This window comes from Ursus americanus, chromosome 5 (genome assembly GCF_024610735.1).
Source record: "Ursus americanus isolate L20-20 chromosome 5, mUrsAme1.1.p, whole genome shotgun sequence".
Lineage (NCBI taxonomy): Eukaryota > Metazoa > Chordata > Mammalia > Carnivora > Ursidae > Ursus > Ursus americanus.
Genome location: NC_142131.1, coordinates 35,377,084 through 35,398,749, shown reverse-complemented (window position 1 = coordinate 35,398,749; position 21,666 = coordinate 35,377,084). Strand labels below are relative to the sequence as shown.

Below are 21,666 nucleotides of genomic sequence, written 5' to 3'. Positions count from 1 at the left end.
CAATGCAAGCCATCCCCAAACATCAGACACATTTTACTCTTGAAGCCAGGTCCTTGAACAGGCTTTGAAGGAAACTTAACAAAGCAGTTACCTCTGGCTCAACACCTGGTACGAGGCTGCACAGCCTGAAACAGAACCTCACAAACTACTTCAAAGCCCATGGAGATGCAAGTTTCAAACAGAAAGACCACGTCCCTCTGACCACTCCAGCATGTTCCCTTCCAGCCAGGCAATAAGCCCAGTGTACCAGCAGAGTTCCTGAGTCTTCCTGACTTAGCACAAAGCTGCCATCTTGTCGTGTCTCCGTGGGAGTCCTCCCATTAGTGGGTCTACTGGTACCATAACTAATAAATCAGGTAGAGCCTGGCTGCCTCCTAAAAGATGGATTTGCCCTAATTCTCTGCACCACATGCAAGCAAGCGTAATTTATACATTGCCTGGAAACCAGTAGCACAAACACTGATAAGAAAATGTTCAGCTGAAGCCAAACTCCCCTACTATTCATGAAACAGTCTTGGATGCTCACTCTCAAGTGTCAATCATCTTGAATCATGCTGCTGTCGAATTTAGTTACTGTTTGTGTTGTTTTTTTTGTTTTAAAGTTGCATCTCCCATTAAGCCAAATGATGCCTTCAGGCATGGTAGTCCTTTAAAAAATTGTACGGTATTGGAGTAGAAAATAACTTAAATGTGAAAAAATGTTAAGTTTATTTGGACAATTGGTTATATAGCCAGGGTTAAATATTTGTATTTCAAGTTACTATTTTTAATCAAGAGTTTTCAAATAATTACAGCCTAAAGGAAACCACAGTAAAAATTTTAACCAGAAATTTACTCACTGTAATGGATAATTACCAAAGAATAAATAAATAGCATTTATGAACGGGAAAGAAAGAAGAGTTGACAATGTTCAAATTTGCCAGCTTCGAAGAGCAGAATCTCTTCCGCACAGCTCCCCTCCTCCTCCACATGCCTCTCAGCTCCCCTTTCACCTTAATCAGAAGCTCAATGACCTTCTGCACTTCTCCTCCATTTCTCTCTATTGAAACTTGCCCAATGGAAAAGATCTGAAAGTTGCTTTCATTGTGGTGTAAATGACTGATAACCTAAGTGTTACATGTTTTTAGATTATTCATTTATTTTAACATACTGCATAATGTTTTAGTCTAAAGAAAGAAGCTCTAATGGGAAATTTAGCAGCCAGACCATGGGTGAAAAATGATTTTTGCCAATAAGCATGGTGGTAATGGGGGAATGACTTCTCAACCCAAGTGAGATCTTAATAGCATAGACATTTTATTTCTTTTAATTTTTTTTAAAGGATTTTATTTATTTGAGAGAGACGGAGAACATGACTGGGGGAAGGGGCAGAGGGGGAGGGAGAAGCAGACTCCCCACTGAGCAGGGAGTCTGACACAGGCTCAATCCCAGGACCCTGAGATCATGACCTGAGCCGAAGGCAGATGCTTAACTGACAGAGCCACCCAGGTGCCCCAGCATAGACATTTTAGAGCTATTAATGAACATGGGATAAAGCAAAATATTGGACAAGTACACTGTTTCAAAAATAGTTGTATTCCAAAAATGTAAGTAGCCTCACTAAATGTAGTCAAAGCAGTACATGAGATTTGAGCTTGTGGAAAACTTAGCAAGAATAAATGTTTGGAACTCTCCCCTGCTCCCCCCCCACACATTTTTTAAAGAGTTTACTATACAGCCTTACGTTGAGGGGATGGAAGAGGAGTGGAGCAGAGAAAGATCCCTGAGGTTTTTGGAGTACCTGACACTAGAGGACCATGGGACCCAAGGACTCTGCCCTCAGGTGTTCCATGGAACCTGGGGAAAGGCGAGGTAACTACTGTGTCACTGGTGACCTTTACTGAGGATACTTCCAGAAGCCACTGTTCTCATGATGAAGACCAATCATCTCAGGATAATCTGGCCCCTGCCAAGCGTTTGCCTCACTCCACTACCTCCCACCCTCAATCCAGCTCTTTGTGCTTCAGCCAAGGGTCTTTGCACTTGCATTTCCTGAGTCTGAAACACTCTTCTGTTCCCCCAACTGTTCTAATTAACTCTTTCTCACCCTTCAGATCACAGCCCAGTGGTTCTAGCCCCTAATAAGCCACTCTGACTCCCCAGACTAGACAAAGTCTTCTGCTTTCACATCTCCTACTCTTTCCCTTCAAAATCACTTTTCCTAGTCTGTAATTATGTGTTCGTGTAATGGTTAAGTCCTGTCTGTGTCCCCCATGGCTCTGTATATACCACAAAGATGGGAACATATCTCATTATTTTACCTTTGTGTTCCTAGTGCCATGTACAGTGTTTGACACATCATGTATGCTCAATAAATGTTAATAATAATTCTCATCACGTGCCATGGACTGAATGTTTGTGTCCCCCACAAAATTTGTATGTTGAAGCCTAATCCCCCAGTGTGATGGTATTAAGAGGTGAGGCCTTTGGGAGATGATTAGGTCATGAAGGTGGAGCCTTCAGGAATAGGATTAGCATCCTTATAAGGGAAGATGGCCCTCCACCACATGAGGATATAGCAAGAAGACACCTATTTGTAAACCAGGAAGAGGACTCTGACTGGATACCAGATCAGCCAGCACCTGGATTTCAGATTTCCCAGCCTCCAGAGCTGTGAGAAATAAAGTCCTGTTGGTTAAGCCACAAGTCTCTGTTACAGCAACAGGAACTGACGAAGACACCAAGGCAGCTCAGGAAAATTAACAGGCTGTGTAATCTTGAGCACATGGCTTAATTTGTTCTAACTTCAGTTTCCTTACCTCTACTATGGCATTAATCACATCACCTATTTCTGAGGATTGTCCTGAACGTTAAATGAAAGAATACATGCAAGTCATTTTGTACATATCCAGCACATAAAACACTCAATAAACGTTTCCTATTACTACTGTTTCAAGTTACCTCTGTGTATCAGATTTCACCTCTATAAACTGATGGTTTTGAAGGTTCCTTCTGGCTTTAAACACGCTATGACTCCTAGCTAATCCTAAAAGAGAAGTTCTTTGTTATCTGGATTTGTCAACTCGACAACTTTAACAATCAATACACTAACCTTTTTTCCAGTTAAAAAAATTCTGCAGGAACCAGCAATGATTCATCAACTTGTAATACGCATGAATTTAGGGCTGGACCATTAACTTTATGAACTGGAATCTCATGTACCAAAACTCTTCATTCTTCTCACGAGATTCTAGGAAGTGCAGAGAGATGATATGGAACCATGAAGCTCCTTTTCCATCTGCTGTCCTCAAGAGGGCCGTGTTTTTAACTTTTGATGATCTAACAAAAGGGTAGATATATATGCACTTATTTGAAAGAGGAAAAAAAAAAACCCAGAAAACCAAAAGTAAGGTATTCATATTACACAAGTCAAAATATTAAACAGAGGCCTGTGTGTTATGCTGTGATTTGCCATCTCTGTTGTATATCTTTCTTGATTTTAACCCACATGTAGGACAGAATGTTTCTTACCTAGTAATGATAAACTATGTACAACGTTTTACTTCAAGTAAAAAACAGGGCCTGTGCTCTTATAATGTGTAATGGAAAGTTTTATACCCATTTTATGTATAAGAAAGTTGAGCATCTACAAAGAAAGATAATTACTGAAAAATCACACAGCTAATCAGGCATGAAACCAATGCCAAATAAGCCCAAAGGGTTAAGCCTCCTGATCAGACATCCCACTTCCCTGTGCTTACCTGCCAAGTCCTCTAAGTGTGAGCTATACTTCATGTTTGTTTCCCACAAATACATCCTTATTGATAATGTCAATAAAGTAAATTTCATCACCCACTTGGAAGAGCTCTGTCTTCATCCCGGCAGTGTTTTGCCTTCCAGAAGAGCAGAACAATGCACCATAGTTTCCAAACGCCTTTCATTTGTCACGGGGACCTTTGCTATTTCGATCATACTTCTTCCTTATCAGACCTGAGCAAAAATAATACTTTTGTCCAAAGAGTTGTCTCTGTAATAAAGACAATTTCAATGGTAAGCAACTTTCCCCCAAACTCCTGTCTTTCTAGTGCTTTATTTTAGGCTGACCCATACTATCTAAAAATGTTTCAATGACATCTGAAGCTGGAGGGGACAAAGTGGCAAGAAAAAAAAATATTAAAAACAACAATCACTGTTGGTATAAAGCTTTATAGTTTATCAAGTGAGGTAGCTGAAACAGGTCTCATTATTCCCACCTTACAGATGAGGAGAATGAGATTCACTCCAATGTCCTGACTTCAAATTCTGTGCTACAGCTACAATTACACAAGATTCCTGCGTACTTCATTATCATGGCGAGTTTTCATTTCTTTTACCATTCAAAACCAGAAACGCATTTGCCTGAACTTTCATTTACATGAGCCGTCAGAGAAATCAGAATTGGAATCGTCAGCCAAAATTTACTTGAAATAAATTTACTTATTATTTTCCAGCTACACTTTGGACAAGTTATTTTTAAAACAATTGTACATCGGTAAAAGTCCACAGGAACAATGAACACTCCACAGGCTTCTGATGGAGAAAGTGAATTCAGAGCGGACCTTGATATGGGGTCAAAGTGAAACAATGCCTGGGTAAGTTCCATTACGGTTGCACAAACAAAACCAAGGAAATGGGAGAAGAAAGGAGAGAAGTAAAGTATATTTATGTCCTGCAGGGCTGGAGCTGTGGCAGGAAATTCCAAGTGAGAATTCTCGTCTGAGCCCCACCACCTGACCCTAGGACTGTGGAGCCTTTGCAGAGCCAACTCCAACCAGGCGTTGGTTGGCCCATCCACAGGCTCCGGAGACCAGACCTTGAAGGGGCCTGGACCTCACTTAAATTTCCCACGTTCCCCAAAACCTGGCCACTCCATTTGTAGGGCAGCTTCCCTTCTTGCTCCTACAAGCCTTGCAGACTTCCAATTTAAAGCAGGAGGAGCTGATGGTCTTCCTTCGCCCTTTACGTTACTGCTACGTACACCATTCACTGATGTAAATCAGTGAATCAGTAAATCTTTGACGAAGTGTTGGACGCATATTAACTGGGAACGGATAACCTGAAGAGACATGCTATGCACCTGACGCATAGTAGATATTCTCAAATGGTATTACATAACAGTCACATAGGATGCTCATTGAAAATGCAGATTTCTGGGTCCTGTATCTGGAGATTCTGATGTAGTAGGTTTGGGATAGGGCCCAAGGTCTGGATTTTAATCAAACACTCCAGATGATTTTGATGTAGGGGATCCAGGATCACACTTTGAGAAACAACAGAGTGAGCACTAAATAAGTGAATAAAAGAAGGAGTATATAATGAGTGAGTACCACCACCTGCATAGTGTTTCCCACATTTGCCTTACCATAAGAATTATCGGAATACTTATTAAAAACACTGATTCCTAGGCCTACCAAGATCTAGCATTCACAATCTGCAGGGAAGGCATCTGGGAATCTGGATTCTTAAATGTGTGCTCCAAAGGAATCTTCTGATGAGGTACCTTTGAAGAATAATGCCATAGACTATGGTTTCTGTAGTTTCCCCAACACTCACTTCCTGTTCTTTGAAGCAATGACTTGGGGTGACCACATCCTAGCAGATACCCAAAGCTCCGACTGTCTTTACTCAAGCTGTTCCTTCATTGGAATGCCATTTTACAGCAAATTAGATGCCTCAGCCCTAGCTCAGATGCCACTTCCAGTAAATAGTCTATAGCTGTAGATCCAAATAGGATTCAATATAATCTAATGAGATTTCAAGATATTTAATATCAGTATGGTGTGGGTACCAACTAATAAAAGTAGACAAAAAACATAATACAAACATTTTGTGTTTACTGTCTAACTATTGGTCCCTAGTATTTTAAATGATAGCTTTTCAGTTGAATAAGCCTAATAGGGCTTGGGAATACTGATGGATTTTCAAGATTCCCTTCTACTTCATCTCTTGCACCCCTTTACATGAAGCTTGAGAATGAATGCTAAATATCTTCAAGGTAGTGCCTGGCAATTTTGCCCAGGGTTGGTTAACATATTTTTCCCTGTTTAATTTGTGCATGCTCGGTGCCCTGACATCTATTCCTCACCAGACCAGAAGTTTTTAAATGTGCAAGCCTATTGTGCCTGGGGAAAAATGTTGAACTTTTGCCTTTGTAATAAGATATGCTCCAATTACCAACTTTAGCAATTTAATATAGTTGAATAATAACTGAATGGGACACTTTGTCACTCAGTCATTATTCAAGCTCCTACTGGGGGTGGAGTGAGGAGCTGCTGGAGGTCAGCCTATTCCCCGGGGGAGCTCAGCCACACAAATCAACTGAGGTTTTTTTTTGTTTTTTTTTTTAAACAGTATTACAAAAATGAAAAATACCAGGAAATACAAGTCAAACTATAGATGTGCAAAACACTATAAAAGCTCAAGTTCAATATTTTAAAATGGCATCATGTTTAGTGTTAATTTAAGATATTTTTATACATGGAAAGTATGTTGGAGGGAGAGAGCAATCACCTGGATAATTCAATCTAAGAAGTGCCTTGTAGGTGGACAGGATCCAGATAGATGAGGTCATTTTTGCACGGGCCAGAGATACGTGAAAATTTCCCCTCACCCTACATTGCATGTTACCTCAGATTCTGAAGACATTCGGGATCTATTACAAGCTTTAAGCACCTGTATCTTGCTTTGATGTGTACAAAGACATTTCTGCTGAAAATTGCAAGGTCTCTATTTATATGTGAACCTTGAAGAAGCCAAGGATTTTGTTTGTTTTAGTCTCAGTTTTCTTTTTTTTCTTTTTCTTTCAGATGTACTGTAAAGCCGATTTATTTCCTTTGTCTAGGACTGAGGCTTCATTTGCCAATGAGAAACTGTCACATGCAGACTTTTAATTTATGTCCTTAATGTATATAATATGTTCTAGAGTCTCGTGAAAGTTAATGAGGGAAAACCCAGGTGGCCTGGCAGCCTTAGAGAACTAGGGTGTGGTCCTTTGGGAAGGCTGGCTCTCCCTCTGGAAGGACACCTGGTTAGGATGGGGCTGGGCCACAGAGTGCTGGGTCAGTAAATGGCTGCCGCCATGTTAGGACAGAATGAAGCTCTCAAGAAAGATATGGCACTCTTCCACAACATAGGAGTCCTGATTCTTGCAATCCCACAATGCTCATTTTACTTTGCTTTTTGTTTTTTGTGTTTTTTGAAGATTTTATTTATTTATTTGAGAGAGGGAGAGAAAGTGAGAGAGAGCATAAGAAGGGAGAGGGAGAAGCAGGCTGCCCACCAAGCAGGGAGTCTGATGCAGGGCTCGATCCCAGGACACTGGGATCATGACCTGAGCCAAAGGCAGATGCTTAACTGACTGAGCCACCCAGGTGCCCCTACTTTGTGTGTGAACATCACTACCAAAGAGGTCGTGGAAGTCTCTTGACCTCATATTTCTACAGCAAGGAAGGACCTCACACGCTGCCTAGCCCAAGGATCTTTTCATTTCCAGGGATGCTTAGAAGACTCAGGAGAGTTACAGGTTCTGGAAAGAGTTCTGGAAGGTATAGGAAGCCCTGAGAGCCATGTGCCCCACCAAAAGAGGCCAGAGATCTTATGGGAGTGGCTCCTCATCATTCACCTCCTCTCCTATCCCCAGGGTTTTATGAGCCATAGACCGGGCTGAGGGACCAAGCACAGGTCAATAAAAACCCCAGGTCTGGGACTGATAAGTTATTTAAGGGACCTCAAAGGGTCTTACAATTATTCATAACTGGTGACAGTGACACCTACTTATCGTTAACAAAAATTTTTATCCTTTCTGGGGTATCACGGATAGAAATGCTTATAGACAGGTAAGCATTTAGTGCAAGAGATGGATTTCCTTGATGGTACATCTAGCCTCGTAATATATTCCCTGAAATTCACCAACCATATCACTCTCACGTGGAGACAGAAGTTGAAAAACACTTTGCCTAAAGCACCAGTTTTCTCTGGTTAGATGCCCCATGGCAGGTACCTTTCTCCATGCCCCGTGAGTAGACAGAGAAAATCCTAGTCTTTGCCTCAGATTTCAGTTCAGGGAACAGAACTGCTTATCTAAAAAGATGTGGTGGCCATGGTCCAAAGAATATTCAGCTTTTGTTCCAGTGGAATCAGAAGCCCCCTTTCACTCTCCCAGCCCATCCTGAACTGGTTCTTAGAGAAAAACAGACTGACTGCCCCCATAGTGGAGCTGCCAAGAGAAATTCTAAGCCACACTTTGGTAAATGGAAGCCTCCATCAGCATCGCATGCCCTTTTGGAAGCATCCAAAATGACTTTGGTTATTGTCTTTGGTAGTGTCCAAGCGATGGCCTTACCTGACTCCTCCTCTCCTCTCATTTGAGTCTGATCTGATCTGATGACCACACCCCATCTCTACATCAACACCAGCTCAAGTTCCTCCTTTGGACCCACCCCTTCTTGCTATCCCTAGGGCCACTCTCAGCCTCTGTTTCTGATTTTTTCTACCCAACCAAGCCTTAGTCTAATCTGCCATAGCGGATTATTCAAGCTGAACACATGCATATCTGCTAGCCCAACCCAGGCCCATGTCTATGAGGAAGGCCTAAACTCATCCTAGGCCCTTTCTCTGGCTCGGTGCCTCTGGCGTCTGTTGCACAACTGGGCACCACGGGGAGCACGGTTGCCATCCACAAAGACCAAGATGGAAAATATGAGCCATCCATTTGGCAACAATGTTGGCATCCTCTTTAATTCATGCTGCCAAGCCCTGACCAGAAAGATCTTGGCCTGCGTATTGCCCAATGCAGTCAGTCCAGACTCAGGGCGGCTCGTCACGGTGAGTAGAGCCAGATCATGGTGGGTAGAGCCAATTATAATGAGATTTATACATGCAAGGAAAGGACAAGAGAAGGGGATCCAGACTCCCTATCAGCTTGTGCCCACCAGACCTAAGCTAGAGGAAAATCTAGAAAACTTCATGAAATTAAACAGTTGAGGTTTTTTTAAATTATTATTATTTAGAAAATGACCAAAGATATTCCCCTCTTTAAAAATTTTCATTTGATTTTCATAGGAAAGACTGAATATGTTTTCTGTCTGTATAAATCAGGTGTGATCTTTTTCCAGGAATAATGGAAACAGGAAAAGAAACGTGGAAAATTAAGTAAATGAAGTAGGGTACATGTTATAATATAGAAAAGAGCTGTGTCATTGCTGCCTACAGAGGGCTAATCCCGTGTCCCAAGTGATTTTGAAAGCACCTTCAATAAGCCAGGAAGAAAATTAAGCACTTGCATATACATTTCTTTCATTCTAATCTCTCCCCAAATCTTTCAAGTTAAGTGTTATTTCCCCTACTTTGCAAATAAGGAAACTGAGGCAGCCTCAGAGAAGTTAAAGCATTGCTCAAGGTTGCAAAACTAAGAAGTTGTCGAGTTGGGAGTTGAGCCCAGTCTACCAGACACCAAAGCTCATAACTGCCTCCAATTAAGGGTTGTCATTAACTTAGACAACTGTCTTCCCCCTGGAGCATATGCCAAAAGAAGTTTACCAACATTCCAAGACGATGTCATCAGGCAGAGCCTGGTCAAGTTACCATTGTAGGAGTCCTTCCAGTACATTTCCCAAAACTACTGTTGGAAGTGTCGGAAGGTGAGTTTGGTAAGTGGCTGACTTTTAATAGATAATTTATTTTAAGCTGCCTGACCTGATGATGCAACAAGCAGGGGAATGAGCTTGGTTTGAAGATAGATTTCTGATCTTCTGGGAAGTGTTTCTGCTTTAATAAGCTTTGACTCTCAAAGGAAATTCCTAAGGACATTCGGTCACAACCTGCTCAGCTGCCCGCTCTGTAAATACACACCTGCCCGTAAGCAAATTCTGTAGCCATGGCAGAGCTGCCTTCATCAGGGAGCAGTCCATTGTAAGCAGCAGAGAGGAGACTCTTGGCGGGGAAATCCGTTTTTCTTTCAACTTGGGTCCAGTGATTGGGAATTGCAAATTAACGACAATAGATAAATTAAAAAGACAAGGTTTACTTATGTCTACACATGGAACTACTCAGGGATAGGTAACTCACTCAGCAGCCAAGGATAAAAAGAGGCTTTCTATGGGGCTTTTGGATGGCAATGGGAATAGGCAGTCTTGTCTCTAAGGCAGCTGAATTTACAGGAAACTCCCATCAGAGTGGGGTTAATGGCAGCCTGTATATTCTAGAGGCTCTGCTTTGGTCAGATAAGAGGAGTTAAAATAAGATTTCTTTCTGTACATTTTTTAGCTCAAATGTTTTCACTGTAAAATCAACTCTGGAGGTCTGAATGGCTCCCCTCATTCTTCCCATCTGAAATTTCCCTAGAAGTTTCACCAAAAAAAAAAAAAAAAAAAAAAAAAAAAAAGAAGCTTGATTGCCGTGGAGAAAGGTTCCAATTAGAAGATTCAAGGAAAAATAGAGAAAGGGCAAGAAAAACAAAGAATAATGGTTGGAGTAGACTATGAACCCAGTTTCTGAGTCAAGAGGGAAGCCAGTCAAGATTTCTACATGTTGGGGGATACCTGGGTGGTTCAGTCAGTTAAGCGCCCAACTTTTCATTCTGGCTCAAGTCACGATCTCAGGGTCATGAGATCCAGCCCTGTGTCGGACTCCACACGGGGCGTGGAGTCTGCTTAAGATTCCCTCTCTCCCTCTTCCTTTACTTCCCCCCCACCCCCAATCTTCCCTTCCAAAAAAAAAAAAAGTTTCTAGATGTTGGGTTCAAAGCATTTGTAGTGAGGATGGTAGTGGTAATGTCAGTCATGCTTACTTCCTGGAGCAGAACGTCTAAGATGCAGGTGTTCTACTGTGAAGTAGACCACACTGTTGTGGTGATAAATCCTTTACAGTTACATCAAGTTGTCCAGCTTCAGCTTGCTGGGCTTCAGGAAAAAAGGCAGTTTTGATTCCCAGTGATACCAAGTCAGAATGGGAGAAAAATTGGAAACATTAATTACCGACAAAATATGTAAGACAGCAGGGTACAGCTTACAAAGAGGTGAAAAAGAGCTCAAAAACAATGAACAAGACTCAATGCTGATAACACAGGAGGGTAGGTTATTATTTTTCATGGAAACATAAAGTTTTTCTCTACAATCACCCCATCTTAATCAAAGATAATCAAAGTAAGATTACTCTTCCTTACAAAATAAGCCTAGTCTCACTAAATTTGGCCTGATCATTTACATAAAAGCAGCAAGAGTGGTAACTGACCACATAGGCCTTTTTATGTTTGCTTTACTCTATTACAAGGAATCTCAGATTAGACTTTTAAATTCCTTTTGATGCTTATAAACCAAGCCAAGAACTCATCAGATGTCATCTGCAGTTCCTATAGATTTGGGTGATCTCCTCTTTTCTTAAGATCCCCCAAAAGTGCTAAAGTTCCTGGGGCCTGCCAGAAAGTGACCTTCTGTACTCACCTATAAGCCAGTTAGCAGGCCAGGTGTTTTTTAAGGGCTTTGTAAACATTGACTCCATAAAGTCAGTCTCGATTCCTTAAAACTGTCCTGTCATATCTGATTCTAAGCATACCATTCTCAAATAGGACATTTTAATTAAAGCCTTGGTGATAAACCAAATTTCTCAATTATGTCCTGTTATAAGGAGAATGAACAGATTCTTATTGAACTTTCAAATAATCATATTGCAAAGAAAATAAGACCATGCAATAAGAGTTTCTGAATTCTGGAGGGATTAGATAGGGAGAAAAAGAGAAATGTTTCACTTTCATTTACAGAGATATAACCTACTAGATTGTTGTGAATTACAGATAGCTTAAGAGATAAGAAAAAATACCCAAAAAAGAGAAAAGAGAAATTATATCTAGAAAATAAAACATTAAAGAACCAGAAATGTTCCAAACAATCAAAACTATAAATATTATAATCATTTTTTCATCTGTTCATTCAGTCCTTTGTAATTAATTCTTATTCTACTTGATCTTGGGTTAGCAATTTGATGGACTGACAAGATTCTCCACTAGAGTTCTGGAAATCCTCACTCAGTCCAGTGGCATGATCTCAGTTGTTTAAGCAATGCCATCAGAAGCCTGTAACACAGGGGTGCCTGGGTGGCTCAGTCATTGAGCATCTGCCTTTGGCTCAGGTCATGTTCCCGGGGTCCTGGGACTGAGCCCCACATCTGGCTCCCTGCTCAGTGGGAAGCTTGCTTCTCCCTCTCACACTCCCCTTGCCTGTGTTCCCTCTCTCTCTGTCTGTCTCTGTCAAATAAATTAATAAAATCTTTAAGAAAGAAAAAAAAGAAGAAGAAGAAGCCTGTAACCCAGAGTACTTGTTATAGACCTTTCTTTGGTTCTCTGAGATATTCCTTTTGTTGAAGACAAAGTATTCTGGCTTCTTGATTGTAACAGTTTTTAGGAAAGCACCAGAATAAAACAGTAATCACCTGAGAATGACAAAAAAATTGAAATGACCCCTGTTAAAGTTTGATGAGAGTTCATTGTAAAAAATAATGCAACTGATGAAGAAATTTGGTTGTTTATGTGACACACAACATTTTAAGATAATAACTGGAATTATGGCGGATAACATTATATCAAGACATATCATGGATAGGGAGGGCATTAACAACTTTCTAGGGAGTTAGTGTATAGCTCTCTTTTCACAAGGTAAGAGGAATAAATCCTTTGTGATTTTCCAGGGTTGAGATTTTCCAGGGACTCTCTGGAGAGTCTCAAAGTCAGTTTGGGGTCAAGGATACTTCATTTAGAATTTGATTTTAGGAAGTTGTCCAAAATGTCAAAGGTTTGAACATCTAATTAAACAAGATCCCAGATCAGTTTTTTGAGGGGGGAGAAAAAGAGACTTAGGTTTTTTTACATAATCAAAGACATGATAAAGCACTGGAAATTATTTCAATAAAACACAGAATCTGCTTTTTACTAAAAGGTAGAGAAAATTGTTCACAATTTCTTATTAAGAACAGACTAACAGTCCAACAAACTTTGTCTTTTTAAGAGAGAGAGAATCAAACTCCGGCTTTGCACTGGTACATACTGATACTAAAACTCATTTTAAACCTTATAATAAATCCATTCAATCTTAGCCAGCTTGACTACATGAGATATGATTCTCTCTCTGTGCACTGTGCAAACCCTCAATCCCCAACCCTTTACAACTTTCTAAGCCATTCATGGTTTTGTCCCTCACTTTTCTCTTTCTCATTCTGAAACAATCTTTAAACAATTACTTTAGGACAAAATTACTCTCCCCCCCTTAACAAATACAATCCAATATTCCTTGAATACTTTGCATTCAGAGTTTTTATTTCTTCATTCTTATTATTTCTTGTAGCTTCATTTACATATATTGATTATAATTCTCAATCCTTAGTAACCTTTATTTTGCAAAGAAAACTAAGAAGTAGACAATTGTAAACTGACTGTCATATATCAGTATTCTGTAGTTAAATTAGCAAATTTATCAACATATTATCTCACAATCTCTAGAGGCTTATGCTTCCTCGTTGTATAATTTCTCAAGGTGACAAAAAGACCATGCTTATTAATAGATCCAAATATCTTTAGTCTCTCTGTATAAATAAGAAGCCCAAAGTACATAAAGTTATGTTCAGTAATTAATGGCTCAGTGTGTTATCTTATCTAAAAGTGATCTAGCTATTCAATGAATATCTGTCATTTAACTTAACTCAGTATAACTTTAAGGTTTCAAATTACCGAAAAGATTTTGGAAACTACGTCTAAAGCAGATATATAATGAAACACAATTATTATTGAACCAAAGTTTATAAGAGCAATGATTAAAGTTGATTAAAATCAAATCTGTAAAGTTTTATACTCTTAAACATCAAGCAAATACAATAGTAGCTTATTTGATTAATAAACTTAAGTAGTCTAAAAATACATGCTTGCATCTGATGCTGTTAACTCAGAAGACACAGTTGTTTTTATTAAACCAACAATATAAAACTGGTCTTATTTACCCAAGACTTACCCAAATGATGTGAATTTGAAAACTATCTGTTTTAGCTTCTACGTTTCTCAGTTTTAGGAATATTTGACTAATTTAAGCATTTCTTTTTCTTTGCCAAATAAACTAGAGCTCTTTTGAGGAATTTTATCAATTAATTTGACACTACATCCCGAGGTAAGAAAATACCACATTATATAACATGCATACCTAAACATACATACGTGTACACACAGAGATCTTGCAGCTTTCACAGTAATACAAAACTCACTAGTTTATGTAAGAGTTCGTTTTCAACTTTGCCCCCCTTTTTATTCAAACTATGTTTCTGGATGGAATGTTATTTGTTCAATAGGAAGGCTAAAGCTTTTTATCAGTATTTGTGGGGGAGACCTTCCAGTTCTTTCTCTCTGCCTCATGCGTGACCACATAGAGGCTGCAGTTCAGCCTCAGGTGACTGTGTCAATGGACTGAGACGTTACTTTTTAGAGGCTGGGTGTGCTAAGGAAATGGGCATGGTGGGTTTGTAAGGGGAAACATTGGTGCTTATCAGGAGGAGAAATAAATTTCTCACATTTTATGACAGGAAGCAGTAGTGCAAGTAGAAGCAGGCACCCCTGGCTGAGAGCCAGAGTTATTTCCTTGGACGTTTGCATTTGAGAGATGGCTTTCAGGTCTTTGAGAAGACAGTTCTGGGGGGCAGAAGATTTACATCTCAAAGAGGGACAGGAAGGATGCAACCTCTTAAAGTAACTGCTCCAAAGAGAGGGTTTTCAGGGGTTTTGACTGGGACAAACAGTAAATTCTCCTGGGCTTTCTCAAGAAGGCATTATAAAGGGGGAGGGGCGTGGCAGGTGGACACAATTATTTGTGTTGAGAGTCTGTAGCTTTTAATAGGTCCGGGTTGAGGCCTAGTTAAGAAAAGGGTTCAGGGGAGCCTGTTTGAGGATGCTGAAGCCTAGCCAATTACTCTTTAAGTTGTTCTTCTTGAGTGCAATGTCCTGACTTTTTAAAGTATCTGCAGGGGCGCCTGGGTGGCACAGTGGTTAAGCGTCTGCCTTTGGCTCAGAGCGTGATCCTGGTGTTATGGGATCAAGCCCCACATCAGGCTCCTCTGCTATGAGCCTGCTTCTTCCTCTCCCACTCCCCCTGCTTGTGTTCCCTCTCTTGCTGGCTATCTCTATCTCTGTCAAATAAATAAATAAAATCTTTAAAAAAAAAATAAAGTATCTGCAAACATCATGAGACAAACAGGGGAGGATTGGAGATTGGTAAGGAAGATGGGTGAGCTTCGGGTTACTCCTGGAGCCACACTTCTGTTTCGTAAAGACTTGGTTAACAAGGTGAGGATGGTTATTTTTAATTCTTCAAAGAATGGAGTGGCAGCATGAGTAATAATATTAAGGGGAAAGCCTGCCCATCCAACTACATTACTGTGAATTTTCTTATTTGTATCAGGTGGAAACCAAAAGATTTCCATGTTCCAGGGCTTCTGCGTTTAGAGCTCTGTGTCTTTGGAATTTTTTTTATAAATCATTCAACAAAGGCTTAGGATATATTTCTTCCCTCTGGGTACATCATTCTACTTGAGCCCAAGTAACCCACAGAGGGAATACTTCTTTAAGACCTTCTATCAGGCCCTAATTATCTGTCCCCAAGTGGGCCATTTGCAGGAGGTAGGTGGTGGAGGGGTTTGTGGTGGGTATAGATTTTAGTTTCTGCTCTAAATCTGATTTCTGTTCTTTAATTTGTTAAAATAACCTTTTAAGCTAGCTGATCTTTTTTGTGCATGTGTGTCCTCCTTTCAAGATGATCTTGCCATACTGGTAATAGGATGTTTGTTTAAGGTGAGAGCTATTTAAAAAATCTTTTCAAATATAAAAGCTTTTCTAAACCAAAGGATCTGTTGTCTGGCCAATGATGATTTAAGATCTCCAAGGGGATACCTGTTCCAAAGTGTGATTCAAAACCAATAAGCCTTTCTATGACTTAGCCATGGACACAGGAGGCGCCCCCCCAAAAGGGTGCAGGAAAATGAAGCCCCATGATCCAAAGTCACTCCCGATGATAGCCAAAGAGAGAGCAAGCAAAGAATCTCATTCCAACAGTGACAAGAATGATATCTGTGAAAACTTGTGTCTCTAGATTCTCATAAAAGTGATACCCCTCCAATCATAGACCTTCCTATCTGTCACACCAGGCGGAGGGTGCTGGAATGGTACTTCCCAGCACTAGCAAGTCAATGAGGAAATGAATGAGGAGGCATTATGGACTGAGACCCTTTATTTGGATTTAGACAAATCCCCTAAGAGCTGGCAATAGTTTACAGGACACAAGTAGCAAATGGGGTGCCCACACTTCTTTTTGCCTGCAGACCACAGATTCCCATGCCTCCAACCTAAGAGCCTCTTCTGAGCACAGATCCGAAAATGTGCACTCCCATGCAGACAGAAAACCAGAGAGTGAATGCTCTCACTAGATCCAAACCAAGCTCCCAGGACACAAAATGAGACAATCAGACAGGCCCCAAGAGCACTCCCTGGGAAGGAAAGGATCTATATAATAAGAGCACTCACACCAAGAGTCACAAAATACAAAGAGCTAGTTCGTGTAACTATTTTCTCCTGCTAATTTGAATCTTGGCAAGAAAAGAAAAGGTGAGGTGCTTGTTGCCTTGCTCCACCAGACCCTGGGCACAGAGAAGGAGATTTACCCAGGTCAGCTGGGTCAGAGGTCCTCGGATCTAAACGGTAGTCTGTAATCATCACTGAAACTGTTAAGAGATAAACATTTCTTCTTCCAACTCCTGTCTAGTCATTGGGGGCCTGCAAATTAACTGACAAGAGATAGATTATCAAGAGAAAAGACAAGGATAATCTATGCACAGGTGGAAGTACTCAGTGACCAGGCACCCACTCACTTAGCAGAGACAAAAAGGTTCCTGTAGCAAACCTCACACAAAGGGGTGGTAGTGATGTTGGTTAGGGATCTAACAGGAAGGTGTGGAAGGTTCTGCTGTGCTTTTTGATGCTACTGGGAATGGACAGTCTGTCCCCGTGGCAGCTGAATTTGCAGGAAACTCCCTGGGGAGGGGGGATTAACGGTAGTTGTATTTTCTGGACGCTCTGCTGTAGTCAGATAACAGCCATTTAGATAAGATTTCTTTTGGCGTCTGCTTTAGCTAACATGTTTTGTCTTTGACATGATCTTTATACCAACCCTGGTCTGAATGGGTCCCCACAAGATTTAAGACTTATATCATTACAAAATCAAAAAAGGAAAACTGCACGGGTTCTTCCTGAGGCAAGTTTTGAGACAGGCAGTATTTCTGTGATGGGCTTGAGAGCTTTGGGCAGGTTCACTGAGGCTCCTGGTGACAGAGACTTTGCTGCCGAATACAAAGGCACTGTGGGGTCATCGATACAGTCTCCACACAGGCTGAGATCATCCTGGGCCTCATTCCAACAACACGAGCCCTGGCTTCTGTGCCCACAGTGAGGGCTGGCATTTGACTTCATTAAGTCCCCAAGATCCAAGACGATTACTTGCCTTCAGAAAATTATTGCATAAAATTTCAAGACTTAAGTAATATCAGTTTTGAACTGTTTATATATATATTTTTGCCTTTGCCTTTTACCCACCAAAAGCAGGAAAAGTAGACTATTCCTATTTTGGGGTCACAAATTGGTCTTATAAGCCCACAAGCAGACTTCCAAGGAAACATTGTTACCAGTGGAATTATCTAGAAGAAAAGGTGAAATTCAAAGTGCTAATTTCAAAAGGTGGTATTCCATATTCTCTATTACTTTGAATTAGTGCTATTTGGCTACGAGGAGCCCATACTTCCTGTTTGTGAAAGCCACATTCACAACATCAGGAACTCTGTAGTTATTAAGATGGCTTAAGAAGGACATCTCCTGAAAAAAATCGTGCTCTCAAATTCATCCATTCAAACTGCTTGTACAGAACACAAAGCATAGAAATTAAAGAAAAATGACCCACGAGGTGATCTTTCTGTAGAAGATAGAAAACCTCATAAAAAGAAAGGCAGGTATATTTTATAATATAGACTCTCAGGATGAAATTTCTTCAGGATGGGCAGCATGGATTTAGGGCTCACTAACCTGTTGGGACACAAGAAATCAGTGGCAATGGAGGATAAGAACATAGACCCAATGGTTCAGAGTTTGAGAAACTTCTTTATAGAACTCGTTTAGATATTGCTAATTCGTGGTTGCAAATGTTGGCTCCTCAAAATATTATCAGAATAACCTATTGGTACTAGATAATTCTTTGTTGGGGGAGGGGGACTGTCCTGTACATTGTAAGATGTTTCACAGCAATCTTGACCTAGACCCTCTACATGCCAGTAGCACCCCCATTCATGACAATCAAAAATGTCTTATGACATTGCTTAGTGTTGCCCGGGAGGGAAAATCGGACCCAGTTGAGAACCATTGCTTTACAAGTAACTGAGAACACTACCTTGACAGTGTTAATAAAGGCTTAGATTAGGGAGGTCAATGTTGAGAACATTTTGAGACTGTGAAGTCTGGTTTTTCAATGCGTGTCTTTCAGTGAGGGGGTGGGGGAGGTCTGGTTAGGGTTGGGTGAGAGTGGTAATACGATCTTTAGAATTAGTGAACTCAGCAAGGTGAAGATTTTCAGGTGAGGGTTTTAAAAATGCTCAAATTGATGTAAAATTGTCCTGTGACGTTTTCTATCAATGAGTTGATGGGTCTCTGGGGAAGCTCCTGGAATGAGCAATAAAGTTATTTGTAACTATTATCTTCCCGGGCAATAGCTTTCTGGAACAGTAAACTTATGCTGATGAAGACCCTAGAATAGTAAAGCCATGTCAGTATAGACTGTGTGGATGTAAATGGTTTTGGTTCTTGGTGGATTTTTAAGTTCCTTGTTTTTTTCCCCTTCAGGCTGCTACCTGCCTTTTTGCCAACTATTAGCATATTCAGAAAGAGCCAATATGTAGGAGACTACAGAAGCAGAGGTGAAGGGCATGGACTCTGGAGTCACTGTCAAGGCTTCACCCTGGTTTCACTACACTACTAGCTGCATGACCTGGGTGAGCGACCCACTCTCGTCAAACCTCAATTTCTCCATCAATCTGCTGAAGTTAAGAATAGTATCTCTCCATCCGGTTGTGGTGGAGTTTGAATGAAATAATGTATGTCTGTTGCTCTGAACATAATATACACTTGGTAGGTGTCAACCCACTCTGCAGAACTATGAACAATGCCACAGCAGCTGTGCACCTCTGCGTGAACCATCACACTGTGGGGACCTCCCTCATTGTCTTCCCCCTAAGCTCTAAGAAAAGACTGCTTAAAAAATGAAATGCTCTCTCTGCACCCTGGAAATATCACAGAGTGAGAGTGGCTAAGTGTTCTAAGTTCTTCCACCCATATTCTTAACTGAGCATGCTCTTTGATCACCATGAACATTGGTGGAGTGCCTTAGGCTGTCGTTTAGTAAAGTCACTGTTGTGAAAGTTGATGAACAATAAGAGCACCGTGGTACTAGCTTGGTGCTAGTTTCAATGCTACTTTTCTGAAACTCGTCCACTAGAATATTCATCTCATCTATTCTCCATGGTGTGTTTTAAAGACAACACCTTGCTTTAGTAGCAATGACCTTGAATCCATTACACTGTAGAATTCTTCTCTTTGTTCTCTCCTAGTTCTGAAAACAGGTCATAGTCTACAAGTGGGATACTCACTTGGACTGTGCCAGGTGCCGATGTAGGCACTTCATAGAATTTTCTCATTTAATCCTCACTCTTTAAGATAAATACTTTGATGAGAAATACCCATCGAGTCAACATAACTTGGTGAGAACTCACTGATAAATGAATGCAGGTGGGATTTAAGCCTATGTCTCCTGAGCTCCGAAGTTGATGTTTCCTCTACTAGAGCATGATGCCTCTATATATCTATTTTTCAAAACAACAACAAACAGAAAAAACCGAAGATACCAAAAACATCCTCATCATGGTTTTACAGAGTCTGGGTCCATGTACAGTATTGGACCAGATGAACTGTTTTCTGGAATGCTGGCAAAGAATATAGACAATCTAGCAAAGTGTTAGATACAATCTAACCATAGGATGACTGAAATAACTGAACAACAATCTGAGGGAACCACAATGTCTGACCAGCATTAAGTCCAGTTCTAACAAATGAATGACATAGATGCAGCCCATTGGTTGACAATTCATTGCTATTGATGGGACTGGGAGGGGGAAAATTCCTCACACACCATCCTGTCCCTCCCAATGCAGTTTGAGGGCTATATACATTTGGCAAAGTAGTATTAAAATAGCAAAGGTTATCAACAAAATGGCAATAGGCTAGGGGAATTTTACTGGATAACCACGTTATTGAGGAGTGACATTAGAATGAAAAGCTTCAAGAAAAGTATCTTCAAGAGTTTCTGGGATAGTGTCCTTTTTTTACAGCGATGGTGACATTATTATTTTCAGGGAAGGTGATTCAGTAAATGGGCAACTAATGCAATTCGATTTTTAGATCTCTAAAGGTTGTGGGTTTTTTTCTTTTCTTTTCTTTTCTTTTCTTTTCTTTTCTTTTCTTTTCTTTTCTTTTCTTTTCTTTTTTTTTAGCATGAATCAGAATTTATGGCTAATGCTAGCTGTCCTATTCTGTGCAAATTACCTGATATCTCTGGGCCTCAATTTCTTCCTCTGTAAGAAAGAAGAATTGGATATATGATATGGAGCAGGTCCCTTCCTGCTCCTGAGTCAAACTGATTAAAAAAAAAAAAAAAAAAGATGTTATTAACAGACTAGTGCCCTCTACAGGCAACTTGCTCCGAGCTGTGAGAATTCATTAAAGGGGATGTTTGCAAAATTCCCTTGGTATATTTAATGTGGCAACTTAGTGTCCAACAATTATATTTTGTTATCTAATAAGCCACAATAAATTGTGAATCAATTAAAATTTTAGATTTTGTCTAGATCTCACTTCACAGATAAGAAATATGAGGACTGCCATGGCTGTGAACTTTCCCACTCCCTTGGGAGTAAGGCTGGGGCTTGAATACAAGCCTCTTGATTCTCAGTTCACTGGTGTCTAGTAGTGACCTTTCCAGTCCTTCACAGATGTCTCCAAAATGCTCTTCCCTCCCCTTACCAGATAGCATTGGAACTCAGCATTTTCTAAATTTTCTATGTACTTACTACTCTAAGGAATTGAGGAACTGTGGATTTTTCCATTAGAGCAGGAAATGGCCGCTTCAACGTTGCTTGGTAATTATACGAGCACCTCATTGTACGGCTGCTTTCTTGCAACCTTTCCTGCTACTGATGGGGAGGTCGTTTACTGACATTGCCAGCAGAAAATGTATGCATGCTCAATATCCGATTGATTCACTTTCAGTTCAAGGACTGCTAAAAATCTTAATCTTTCATGCTGAGACCTACTCAGAAGTTGGGACACACTATTCATTGCTAAGGCGGAGGACACAGAAAAAATGTCCTGGACAGCTTTCAGTAAAAATCTGAGTCTGTTTAAGCTTATTTTATAAATTTCTTAAATTAATTCACATTTCAATTTTTATTATTTTACGAGCAGCATCTGTGCCTTATAGAAAGTTATGAATTCAGATAAAGAAAAATTAGAAAATGATAGCACCCGATTCCTAACAC

General features: G+C 40.4%; 1 long non-coding RNA gene across 3 annotated transcripts in view; it reads right to left on the bottom strand.

Moving 5' to 3' along the window:
• Window positions 1–616: 616 nt before the first annotated feature.
• LOC123800227 (uncharacterized) overlaps window positions 617–21,666 on the bottom strand; it is a 370,362-nt gene continuing 349,312 nt past the window's right edge. For 2 of the 3 annotated variants that reach the window (XR_006781863.2, XR_006781864.2), the window contains 2 exons: window positions 3,836–4,006; window positions 617–3,318 (listed from right to left, as the gene is read on the bottom strand). This is a non-coding gene — a long non-coding RNA (uncharacterized LOC123800227). The remainder of the gene's footprint in view (window positions 3,319–3,835; window positions 4,007–21,666) is intronic. The other variant, XR_015724495.1, reaches the window with a different exon arrangement.